This window comes from Meriones unguiculatus, chromosome X, assembly GCF_030254825.1.
Source record: "Meriones unguiculatus strain TT.TT164.6M chromosome X, Bangor_MerUng_6.1, whole genome shotgun sequence".
In the NCBI taxonomy this organism is placed as follows: Eukaryota; Metazoa; Chordata; class Mammalia; order Rodentia; family Muridae; genus Meriones; species Meriones unguiculatus.
This window is the reverse complement of record NC_083369.1, coordinates 4,555,526-4,567,435: the sequence shown is the minus strand read 5'-3', so window position 1 is coordinate 4,567,435 and position 11,910 is coordinate 4,555,526.

Genomic DNA, 11,910 nt, shown 5'->3' with positions numbered 1-11,910 from the left:
TCTTAAACTCCATACTTAGCTTTTAAATGTTCAGTTATATATCAAGGATTGTTTGCATCTTAGTTTCAAAAGTATATGAAATAGGAATATGGCAGTGTGAGCTTCATATGCATATTCTGTTATATTGTTTACTTTCACTTTTATTTTATTCTAACACATTTCTCATTTTGCCATGTGACATGGGTCTGCAAGTAAGCTCTGCTTGTATTCACTCACTGTGCTTCTTAGTTCCTCTAAATAGCTGCTGTTATTTTTCTCACAGTTGGCAGATTGATACGGCAGAATGTGTTGTCAATCACACTTTTTCCACTAGGATTTGTATGATATGAATCTTAGCTCTTCGACTTTTATTTGTGAAGTAAATGAACATTGTTTGGGAACTAAGAGAATGTCAGTATTATAGATTAATATCGAAAGTCAGTATACCTAACGTAAATAAAATGAAGTTTCATTTCTTTTCAAAGCAGAAGTCAAAAAAATCTAGACTTTAAAATGTTAATATATTATCTCTTGAAAAATTTTAAAGTGTGTGTGTGTGTTTACGCAGACATCTGTGTGCCACAGCACACATGTAGAGGGCAGAGGACAGTTCTTGTGAGTTCACTCTATCCTGTGCCACCTTGTGGAATTCTTTCATCTAACTCAAACTGATTAACCTCTACACAAAGGACAATACTCACTGAACCATCCCAAGAGTCCTTAAGAACATCTTAAATGTAATATTATGTGGCATTAGCTATACTTATATTGTTGTGCTATTGTTGTCACTGTATTTTTCTTTCTTTGTTTGAGGCATGCTTTCACTGTGTAACACTGGCTGTCTTGAAACTCTATGTAACTAAGGGTAACTTCAGAATCACAGCAATATTCCTGCCTTTGCTGCCCAAGTGTTAGGGTTAAAAGTGTGTACTGAAGGTGGGAGACACAAGATGTCTGTGACAACTACCCAGGGTATCTGAAGAGCAGCTCAACAAAGAAAAACAGTGACCATCAGGCAGTAGCAAGAACCCCCAAACTCCGTTGTCTGTGTTTCTCATGTGAATGGAGAAATCCACGGGTATACTCAAACGTCCATCTTGAAACCACCCGGCTAATAACAAGAAAAATTCCCCTGAATACCAACCAGCATTCCTAAGGCCACCTGCCCAAACCCACCATCTACGGATACCTTCCTGGGAATACCAGTGGCAGCTCACTTGGCTCTGACACCTCAACCCTAAACCAGTCACCATAACCCACCATCAGTGGATATCTTCCTAGGCTCAACAGCAGAGATGCACACTGGGAATTTCTACCCTGCAGCCTTAGGCCACACAGCGGAGCACTGCATTTCATCAAAGAAAAAATCCACCAGTAAGACATCACAATCCTGAACATCTATGCACCAAACACAAGGACTCCTGCATTTCTCAAAGAAACACTATTTAAGTATAAACCACACATTAATCCCAACACCGTAATAGTGGGAAACTTCAACACCCAACTCTCACCAAGGGACAGATTATCTAGGCAGAAGCTAAACAGAGAAATGATGACACTTACAAAGGTCTTAAATAAAATGGACCTAATGATGTCCACAGAACCTTTCACCAAAACACAAAAGAATATACCTTCTTTTCAGCACCTCCTGGGACTTTCTCCAAAACTGACCATATGGTCAAGCACAAAGCAGACCTGAAAAGAATACTAGAAGACTGAAATAATCCCTTGTATCATGTCAGAAAACCATGGTCAAAAAGATCATCCTGAGTGAGGTAACCCAGAAGCAGAAAGACACTTATGATATATATATATATATATATATATATATATATATATATATATCACTTATAAGTAGATTATTAACTATATAATATAGGATAAACATACTAAAATCTATAGCCCTAAAAAAGTTAAAGAACAAGGAGGGCTCTAGTGAAGAGGCTGAAACCACACCAAAAAGGGCAAACAGTAGACATCGGAAGTAGGAGAAGACAAGAAGCAGGACATGAGCCTTCCACCGGAAGTGTCTGAAAGATTCTACCCATCAGGCTATCAAAGCAGGTGATGAGACTCATAGCCAAACTTTGGGCAGAGTGCCCAGATTCTTAAGGAAGAAGAGGGAGAGAGAAAGACATGGAGGGGACAGGAACTCTACAAGGAGATGAACAAAGCCAAAAACACCTGGGCCCAGGGTGCCTACAGAGACTGATACTCCAAGGGCCATGCATGAACATTACTTAGATGCGCTGCTCAGAGGAAGTTCATAGGCTGCTCAGTTTCCATTTGGGTTCTCTAGTGAGAGGAGAAGGGGCTGACTCTGACATAGACTTAGTGGCAAGCTCTTTGATCACCATTCCCTGGGCCTTGCCAGGCCACAGAGGAAGATGATACAACCAGCCCTGATGAGATCTGACAGGTTAGTGTCAGATTGAAGGGGAAGAGGTCCTTCCCTATCACTGGAACAGAAAAAAACACAGAGGTAGAATGGGTAGGATTGGGAGGAGACAAGGGACAGAATTACTGATGGGATACAAAGTAAAATAAATGTAATAAATGAATAAATAAATAAAGATATAAATAAATATTTTTAATTATTTTATTTTAATTAATTAAAGTTTATTCACTTTGTATCCACCATGTACCTCCCTCCCTCCTCCCCTTCCAATCCCACCCCGGGCCTATCCCAGTCCACTGATAAGGGAAGTCCACCTCCTCTTCCCTCTGATCCTAGTCTATCAGATCTCTTCAGGAGTGGCTGTATTGTCTTCTTTTGTGGCCTGGTACAGCTGCTCTCCCCTCAGAGGGTGGTTATCAAAGAGCAGGCCAATCAGTTCATGTCAGAGACAGTCCCTGTCCCCATTACTATGAAGGCCACTTGGACAATGACCTGCCACAGGCTACCTCCGTGCAGGGGTTCCAGGCAATTTCCATGGGTAGTCCTTGGCTGAAGTATCAGTTTTAGAAAAGACCCCTTGGCCCAGACTTTTAGGATCCATTACGGTTCTTGTGGAGCTCCTGTCCTCTCCAGCTCTTTCTGTCACCCACTTCTTTCATAAAGGGGTTGGGGATTTAGCTCAGGGGTAGAGCACTTACCTAGCACACACAAGGCCCTGGGTTCAGTCCTCAGCTCTGGAAAAGAAAAAAAAAAAGACAAAATAACAAAAAGACCAAAAAACAAGGTAATTTCTTCCATAAAATTCCTTGCAATCTGCCCAAAGTTTGGCTATCAGTCTCAGCATCGGCCTTGATACCCTGCAAGGTAGAGCCTTTCAGAGGCCCTCTGTGGTAGGCTCCTGTACTGTCCCCTGTTTTCTCCCTCCTCCAATGTCCATCCTCTTTACCTTTCTGAATGGGCATTGAACATTTAACCAGAGTCCTCCTTCCTGATTAGCTTCCTTAGGTGTACAGATTTTAGTATGTTTATCCTAAATTATATGTCTGATATCCACTTATGAGTGAGTATATATCATGTGTGTCTTTATGCTTCTGGGATACCTCATTCAGGATGATATTTTCCAGTTCCCACTGTTTACCTGAAAATTTCATGATTTCCTTGTTTTTTTTATTACTGAGTAAGATTTCATTGTGCAAATGTACCACAATTTCTGTATACATTCTTCAACTGAGGGATATCTGAACTGTTTCACTCTTCTGGCTATTACAAATAAAGCTGCTACAAACATGGTTGAGCAGATGTCCTTGTTGTATACTTGAACGTCGTCTTATGGATATATGCTTAGGAGTGGTATAGCTGGATCTTTAGGAAACACTATTCCTAATTGTCTGAGATAGGGCCAGATTGATTTCCAAAGTGGTTGTGTAAGTTTACATTCCCACCAGCAGTGGAGGAGGGTTCCCCTTTCTTCACATCCTCTCCAGCATGTGTTGTTACTTGAGTTATTCATCTTTGCCATTCTGATGGGTGTAAGGAAAAATCTCAGGGTTGTTTTGATTTCCATTTCCCTAATGACTAAGGACATTGAGGATCTCTTTAGGTGTTTCTCTGCTATTCGATGTTCCACTATTGAGAATTCTCTATTTAACTCTGTACCCTATTTTTTTAAATTGGATTACTTGATTGATTATTTTTTGCTGTTTAACTTCTTGAGTTCTTTATATATCCTGGATATTAGTCCTCTGTCAAATATAGGGTTGGTGAAGATCCTTTCCCAATCTGTAGGCTGTCATTTTGTTTTGACGACAGTGTCCTTTGTTTTATAGAAGCTTTTCAGTTTCATGAGGTCTCATTTGTTGATGGTTGCTCTTAGAGCCTGTGCTGTTTGTTTTCTATTCAGGAAGTTTTCTCCTGTGCCACTGAGTTCAAGGTTCTTCCCAACTTTTTCTTCCAAGCAATTTAGTAGGTCTTGTTTTATATTGAGATCTTTTATCAACTTGGACGTTAGTTTTATGCAGGGTGATAAATATGGATCTATTTTTATTTTTCTACATGTAGACATCCAAGTAGACGAGCACCATTTGTTGAAGATGCTGTCTTTTTTCCATTTTCAGGTTTTGGCATCTTTGTCAAAAACCAGGTGTCCATAGGTGTGTGGCTTTATTTCTGGGTCTTCTATTCAATTCCATTGATCCACCATTCTGTTTCTATGCCAGTACCATCCAGTTTTTATTACTGTTGCTCTATAGTGAGGCTTGAGATCAGGGATGGAGATACCTCCAGAAGATCTTTTATTGTAGAGGATTGTTTTAGCAATTCTGGGTTTCTTGTTATTCCGTATGAAGTTGAGAATTTTTCTTTCAAGCTCTGTAAAGATTTGTGTTAGTAAATTGATGAGAATTGCATTGAATCTGTAGATTGCTTTTGGTGAAAAACTCACTACTAAATGACAGCTGGGTCAAGGGAGAAATAAAGAAAGAAATTACAGTCTTTCTGGAGTTCAATGAAAATGAAAACACAACATATCCAAACTTTTGGGATACAATGAAAGCAGTGCTAAGAGGAAAGTTCACAGCACTAAGTGTCTTCAAGAAGAAATTCGAAACATCTTATTCAAGCAATTCAATGGCTCTCTTAAAAGCCCTAGGAAAAAGAAAAGAAACAGACACACCAAAAATGAGAAGATGGCTTAAAATTATCAAACTCAGGACTGAAATCAATAAATTAGAAACAAATAAAACAATTCAAAGAATCAATGAAACCAAGAACTGGTACTTTGAGAAAATCAACAAGATAGACAAACCCTTAGCCAAACTAATTAACAGGCAGAGAGACACTGTTCAAATTAAGAAAATCAGAAATGAAAATGGGGACATGACAATAGACTCTGAGGAAATCCAAACAATCATTAGTACTTACTTAAGAAGTCTATATGCCACAAAACTTGAAAATCTAAATGAAATGGACAATTTTCTTGATCAATTCCACTTATCAAAGCTGAATCAAGACCAGGTAAATCAATTAAATATTCCTATATACCCTAAGGAAATAGAAGTGGTCATCAGAAGTCTCCCACCAAAAAAAAAAAAAAAAAGAAAAAAAAGAAAAAGCCCACGGCCAGAAGGTTGCAGTGTAGAATTCTACCAGACCTTCACAGAAGAGTTAACTCTAGTTCTCTTCAAACTATTCCACAAAATAGAAACAGAAGGAACACTGCGAAACTCATTCTATGAAGCCACAGTCACCTTGGTAACTAAACCTCACAAAGACACAACAAAGAAAGAGAATTTCAGGCCAAATTCCCTAGTGAACATTGATGCAAAAATACTCAACAAAATACTTGCAAACCAAATACAAGAACACATAAAAGATACTATCTACTATGACCAAGTAGGCTTCTTTCCCATGCATGGGTGGATCAATATAAAGAAATCCATCAATGTGATCCACCATATAAACAAACTGAAAGAAAAACAAAACGTGATAATCTCCTTAGATGCTGAAAAACTTTTGACAAAAACCAACATCTATTCACGTTTAAAGTCTTGGATAGATCAGTGATACAAGGCACATACCTAAACATAGTAAAGGCAATATACAGCAAGCCAACATCAAACTCAATGGAGAGAAACTTAAATCAATCCCACTGAATTCAAGGAAGGCTGCCCACTCTGCATATGTCTTCAAGATAGTTCTTGAAGTCCTTGCTAGAGCAATAAGACAATTAAAGGAAATCAAGGTGATACAAATTGGAAAGGAAGAAGTCAAAGTATCACTATTTGCAGATGATAAGATAGTATACCTGAGTGACCCCAAAAATTCTACCAGGGAACTCCTACAGCTGATAAACAACTTCAGCAAAGTGCCTAGATAAAAAATTAACTAAAAAAAAAATCAGTAGCACTCCTGTATACAAAAGACAAAAGGCTGAGAGTGAAATTAGGGAAACAACACCCTTCTCAGTAGCTACAAAGTATATACAGTCACACCTTGGTGTGACCCTAACCAAGCAAGTCAAAGACTTGTATGAAAAAATTTCCAGTCTCTGAAGAAAGAATTAGAAGAAGATATCAGAAGATGGAAAGATCTCCCATGCTCATGGCTTGGCAGGATTAACATAGTAAAAATAAATAAATTATTTTAAAAATTTAAAAGAAGAATTAGTTACGTGTTTGTGTAAGGGCAGGCAAAAAGGTTGTCCATCAGAGGGTGGATGAAAGTGGTTTTAAAGAGCAATGGAAAAGGAAATGACAAGCAAATGATGTAATTATAAATTCAAAGATTAAAATATTATGAAAACATAATAATCATTTGAAATGGAGAAAATAATAGAAATAAAGAAATATTTGTGATAATTTTCTAATTAAATGTTAAAAAATAAAATTATTTAAATCCAAAAATAAGTGTGTAGTGACATGCCTGGCTTTTGTTCTCTGATCTTCTTTGGAATATTTGCTTTTTTGGTTTGAGACAAGGTCATACAATGTGATTTTGATTCCCCACTAACAATCTAAAAATCTTCCAAATTATTTATTCATTAATAATCTTTTCTTCTACTTAATTTTTGTTGATTGCCAGAGGTGCTCTCTATGAATGAGACTATACAACATTTCTAATGTAAGCAGGGTGTTATGGAATTTATCCTTTCATAATTACTTTATTTCATTCAGAGAAATTTATTCTAAATACATCAAAACTGTGTTATTGAAATCTATTTGTTTTAGAAAGTAAATAACAGTTCACTCAACATGTATATGAACTTTTTTGATCCCACTTACCCATCAATGGATCTGTGATATGATTTAACTTTCTTGTTATTTGATTATCTCTTTATTTTAAGCAGGGTCTCACTCCTGTATCCTACATGGCTTCTATCTCATGGTGATCACTCTGCTTCAGCTTCTTGAGAATTGAGATTATCCATCATATCTAGCTGCTATTTTAAATACTATTTCTATTAAAATATTTGTAAAATACCCAATCAAATTCTCATTTCAAACTCTTCTGAGGATATTATCAGTAAAAAAATTTCTAATTTTAGTGAAAATGCCATACTGATTTGCATAGAAGTTATCTCACCAGTATTGTACATGAGTTTCAGTTTTTTGAAACAATTTTATGAATATATGGGAAATGGTTCATTAAATGATTTCCTTGCCTATTATGCTATTCCCTTTAATATTCACAGTATAGACTAATATTTCTCTACTAATATTTGACCTCAAATTCAGACTAATCATTTGTTACTTTTGATTTCAGATTTCTTATTTTCCAACATTATTATTATTAATGTTATTATTATTATTATTATTATTATTATTATTATTATTATTATCTTATTTGTGCCTTAGTTTCATATTGCTTAGTCACTCCATTTTTTTTTCAATTAATATCAGACACAGTATTGTGGAGTATGAAAAGTGATCATTTATAATCTGGCTCACTGGATAATCATCTCAAACTAGTACTTATAAAAAGATTATACTGTTTATTTTTACTTCAGTGCTGTTTTTGGAAACAAAAATTACACTAAAAATGTTCACTGCCTCCCAAGTGCTAGAATTATAGGTGTGTGCTACTATACCTATAATTGTCACTGTTACTTTGTCCTTTACTATCAATATTCTTTTTCACTATTATCAATGATATTTTCTAAGTATACACTAATATATATATATATATATATATATACATTTATTTTAATTAATTAGTTTGTGTGCTGGTTTGAATAAGAATGGCCCCAATAGACATTTATTTTCATCTTTAATCCTCTGTTGATGAATTGTTTGGAAAAGATTAGTGTTAATTTTGTATGCATTCACTTTGCTAATGTATTTATCAGGTATAGGAATTTTCTGGCAGAATTTTTGAGTTCACTGAGGTATACTATCATATCATTTGTGAATAGCGATACTTTGACTTCTTCCTTTCCAATTTATATCCTCTTGATCTCCTTTAGTTGTCTTATTGCTCTGGCTAAAACTTCAAATACTATATTGAAGAGATGTGGAGAAATAGTTCATCCATGCCTTGTGTAGATTTCAGTGGAATTGCATTAAGTTTTTCTCTACTTAATTTGATGGTGGCAATAGGCTTGCTGAATATTGTCTTTGTTATGTTTAGGTATGTGCTTTGTATCCCTGATCTCTCCAAGACATTGATCTTGTAGAGGTATTGGATTTTGTAAATTAGATGCTTTTTTGATATCTAATGAGATGACCATGTGTTGCTGTTGTTGTTTTTTCCTCTCAGTTTCTTTATATGGTAAATTACTTATATTAAACCACCCCTGTATGCTTGGGATGAAACCACCTTGATCATGGTGAATGATAGATTTGATGTGTTCTTGGATTCTGTTTGCCAGTATTTTATTGAGTATTTTTGCATCAATGTTCATAAGGGAAATTGGCCTGAAATTCTCTTTCTTTGTATGGTCTATGTGTGGTTTAGTTATCTGAATGACTGTGGCCTCATAGAATGAGTTTGGCAGTGTTCCTTCTGTATCTATTGTGTGGAATAATCTGAGTAATATTGGTAATAGCTCTTCTTTGTAAATCTGGGTTACAGGGACTCAGAGGGATCAGGAGATCCACAAGAAGAACACCAGAGCTAACTAACTAGGTTCCAAAGGGTGGGAGGGCTGTGGAGACTGAAGCATCAAACAAGGACAACAGCAGGACTGGACCTAGACCACCTACACAGATATAGTTCATAGGCAGCTCTGTCCTTCTATGGCTTCCCTACTAAGGGAAGTAGGGGTTGACTCTGACATGGACTCAGTTGCCTGCTTTTCAACCATTTTCCCCTGGTGGGCACTTCCCCAGGACTTTCACTCAGTCCTGAGGTGACTTGATATGCTGGGGTGGGTGTGGGGTTAGTGTGTGGAGCTCCCTTTCTCTGAGGAGTAATGGAGGCAGTGAGGGGGAACAGGGAAAGAAGGTAGACTGGGAGGAAAAGAGAGAGAGGGCTATGAATACAATGTAAAGTAAGTAAATAAATAAATGAAAATTAAAAAGAAAACGATTTAAAGAAAAGCTTGCCCTACTACCTGTCACCACAGGCTTTTTAAATCTATTTGACCTTTTCCTCACTCTATCTTATGTTCCAAGTGTGTCTATCATTTACCCCATCATTTTGCAATAATAAAAGTTCAATACAATATAAATTTTCTGATGACCACCCACAGCCATGGGTTGGAAAAAGAAAGAAAAACAAAAGGAAAAAAAAAGATTAGAAAGTATGACCTTGTATTATGTGAAGCTCTTTCTGAGAGGAGGTATGTTGCTAAGCATGGGATTTGAGGTTTCAAATGTTCATGGTATACTAATGTCTCTTTCTTTGCCTGCTCTCTGTAGACCAGAATGTAAAGCTCTTAGCTACTACTCCAGTTCCATGACTTCCTGTTTATAGCCATAAAGATAATGGACTAATCCTATGAAACAGTATGCAAGCACCCATTAAATGTACTTTTTTTTTCAGTTTTAGAGCTGATTTTATTTCACATGGTTTACCCCTGGCTAACAAGATATATTTGTTTATTCATAACATTTCTTTTTTTTATTATTTACACTTTATTAATTTTTGTATCCCCCATAAGCTCCTCCCTCCTCCCCTCCTCATTAAAAGATGAGTTATCTTATTCATGGTGGTGGACAATGTGGTTCATGTGTGTAGGTTCCTGCAGACTCCAGACAGGCCATCAGATCCCCTGAAGTTGGAGTTAAAAGTTGTTGTGAGAAACAGGACATGGGTGCTGGAAACTGAACTCATGTCCTCTGCAAAAGCAACAAACATTCATAATTGCTAACATCTGTCCAGGTCCTATACAAATGGTTTTAAAGAAAAGTAACCACAAAATTTTTACCATATATCTTCAAGGATAATAAGAGTGACTTTTCTATAACAAAATTTTGACTTCTTTCTATGAATATTTTGAATACTTCTTTTTTTTTCTTTTTTTTAATTATTTCTTTTTATCAGTTACATTTTATTAACTCTGTATCCCAGCCTTGTCCCGATCCCTCATTCCCTCCCAGTCCCTCCCTCCCTCCCTCATCTCCACCGTGCCCCTTTCCAAGTCCACTGATAGGGGGGACCTCCTCCCCATTCATCTGATCCTGTTTTATCAGGTATCTTCAGGACTGGCTGCAAAGCCCTCCTCTGTGGCCTAACAGGACTGCTCCTCCCTTCGGGGGTGGGGAGACCAAAGAGCCAGTCATTGAGTTCCTGTTAGAAATAGTCCTTGTTCCCCTCACTTTGGGAAACCAATTGGTTACTGAGCTACCACAGGCTACATCTGAGTGGAGGTTCTAGGTTATATATACAGATGTAAATTAAGAATACATTTCATTTACCTTTGTTTCAATCTAGAAATTAGCAATATTCATTCACAAATATGAAAACTAATTAAATATAACTTTATCTCTTAAAGACATATATTCCAATAAAGATTTATATTTAAAACAAAACAAAACTAAAAATTGCTTTTGAGGTGGGATCCAAGATGGCAGCAACCAGTACACACCTTATTCTGAGGGGCAGAGGATGTGAAACTCTGAAATTGATGAGTGGAGGGGCAGTTGAAGCCAAAATATTCAGGCTTCCTGGACAAGAGGGGACAACCTGCAAGCTAAGAACATTTGGATCCAGGTCACCCTTGGACTTAAGGCCTGAGAGTGGTGAATATTCAATACCCTGAACTTCCCCTTGTGGGGCCTTCCTCCTCCAGAGGTGGGCAACAGAACGCCTTGCTTGGTATCTGAGACAGAGAAGGCAGATCTCCCAGTTCCTCAGCAGCCAGACAGCTGGCTATACAGGCCACCCAGTTCAGCCAGGCTACCCAGGTCCGCAGGCAGGTGTAAGGGCTCCCCAGGAACTCCCAGCAGGCATCTCTATTGGCCTCCCAGTTCTGTGACTCTGGCTGGACTTCCAGCGGGCCACTGTACCAGCCTCCCAATTCTGCAGCTGCAGCACAACTGAGCTGATGGATCTCCTACACTTGCATTTACCCTAACAGGCCCAAATCTGAGAGTAGAGAACAGGGGGAACCCCTGTGCTTTCCGAATAGGCTGGCCAAAGAGTGAGTGCACCTTCAAGGGAATGTTGCAAAACCCCAAATTCGGGGTCCTTTTAGTACAGCAGCCAGAAATCAGACCCTCCCAACCACAGTCCCACTCTGGCAACATAGGGATTCTTGGGAGAACATTCTCAACATTGAAACCCCTGTTCTGTGGGTTTCCTAGTGGATCCCAGACGGATCTGAATACCAGAAGGACAGTATGACAAGCCTGTAGGCCACTGAGGTATTCAGAGAACCTGCACTAGTTCATTGCACCTGTGAACAGCACCAGTGCTGGCACCCCTCCTATGCCTGCAAGCCCCATGCCCCACATTCCAGGCATGTACACTCTCTAGCACCCTGTCCTTCAAAGGCACACTTCCACGCACATGCTCATACTTCCTCACCCAAACTTGTGCATCCACTCCTGACACGTACCTTCCTTAGGTACAGCTCAGATTCCAGAAACAAACAA